Genomic DNA, 1,982 nt, shown 5'->3' with positions numbered 1-1,982 from the left:
CTTTAAGCCTAAAGCCATAAGTAATTGACCAATCACAGTCGAATATGAGGAGAATATAATCAACTGTGATTGGTCAATTTTTTATACGGCTTAAGTTTTATGCCTAAAAATCTCATCATACACGCCGCTTTACACAAAGGTCTCTACTCCGGCCTTAATCCAGGATCAATATATGTCCTAACATTTAAAATACAGAGATAGCGTTGCGTTGCCATCGCAAGCGGCGTTAGCAATGTCTTCTTTTTTTATCAGGTTCTTGTCCATGAACGGCTCGGTCGAAAAGTCAACGCGGTTACGGCTGGGCCTTTCGAAATACCAAAAAGGCAGGGCGTTCGGAGGAACGCGTGCGAGAAAAAGTCGGCTCTTTAGTAGGTCAACGCCGATGTTGTTCCTTCCCTTCGTCAGGATTACGTCACCCGTGTGCTCCTCCCTCCCCCTCTGACTCGCGCTCGCAGTGCTCGCACGCCAACCAACGCCAACGCTCATTCGCTCGCTCGATGGTACACGTGAAGATATGTCGTGTGTGCGCACATAATGTGTACACGCATCTACCAGGTTTACACGCACATACGTGTACGTGAATATACGGTATGTGCACTTGTGTGCGTGCCACTTGACCACCCACCCGTCCACCCACTTAGGAAACTAGAAGTCGTTTTATCACGTCAGGTATAGCGACCGATCTGGAGTCGTTGCCTGCGGAAGAAGGGAATCTTTATAATCGCGAACTTCGTGACTTCACCGAGGGACCCTTTCAGAAAGGAAGAAGATGTCTCACGTATATAGGAATTCCGCTCGCGATACAAACAGATCTTTCTTCCGATTTGTTTTGCTACTTTTTTTTGACACATTTGACTAGTATAATTTTTAACTATTTAATAATTGTGAATTCTCCCGTTTAATATTAAAATTTGACAGGTATCTGGAGGAGGGAATTTTTCCGCGTGTCACTTGGAGATCGGTGAGCTTACGAGGGGTTTACGAGCATGTACACGACTATCGCGTTAGAGGGAGGTGACGGGAAGAGGGAGGGAAGGCTATGCGGGTCGGGGTCGAGTCATGCATATCGATGTCGACGTGCATGAATTTTTCATACTCACCTACGATTTTGAAAGCCGCTCGCTCGCTCGTAAATCCATAAGCCCGCCACTTGACAGCGAGCAGGCTGATGCTGAGAAGAAGTCACCGATATGTAATGTTCGCGATGCAATCTCATGTCAAAATTATAAGTGAAATTTTGACGTAAGTGTGTGGAGTCAACAAAACAAAGAAAAGTAGAAAATTAAGGATTCGTAGATGTTAAATATATATTAAAATTGCACTGAAAAAAGAATTTTATAATAACTATCAAATGTTGGGTGAAATAATGTTCTGTTAATAGAATCAAAAATAATTTTATACCCCTTCTTGAATATTTAATATTATTAAACAGTTACCGTTTACGATAATATATTTCAGCCAAAACATTTGAGCAATTATCATACTCTTTTTTCTCAGTGTCTGATTCAATTAGTTTTTATAAAATAAATTTTATTTTAACGAACGAGGGAAGTGCAAAATTAATAATTAACATACAAATTTCATAGGTAACGTTATCCTCAAGAGATAAAAAATATTCAGGAATACCTGGTCATGCAAATTTTATTTAAAATCCAGTTTAGCGGTAATTGATAATTATTGAGAATTGGAAGAATATATCTTAAGAGTAAGTTCGTGCGGAAATCCGGGAGTATATATATGTGCGGAATAATCCATCCACAGTTTACGACGGGGTTAACGCTTGAGAGGTACACCGCCTACGTGGTGCGTCCTCTCCACCGATCGCAGTCAGCGCGGTGTCGTCCATTGATAGTTCCCGATAGAGAAAAAAAATACACTCGCTCGTGGGGCTCGCAAGAGAAAATGGAAAGGAGAATGAAAGGAGACGTTGGCGGAAAAGGTGGTGGAGGAGGAACGGGGGCCGGGAAGGAGGGGGAAGGAGC

Source organism: Cyphomyrmex costatus, unplaced genomic scaffold (genome assembly GCF_001594065.2).
Source record: "Cyphomyrmex costatus isolate MS0001 unplaced genomic scaffold, Ccosl1.0 scaffold23, whole genome shotgun sequence".
NCBI classification, from domain to species: Eukaryota; Metazoa; Arthropoda; class Insecta; order Hymenoptera; family Formicidae; genus Cyphomyrmex; species Cyphomyrmex costatus.
The sequence above is the reverse complement of the archived record's forward strand: the minus strand, read 5'-3'. Positions refer to the sequence as shown.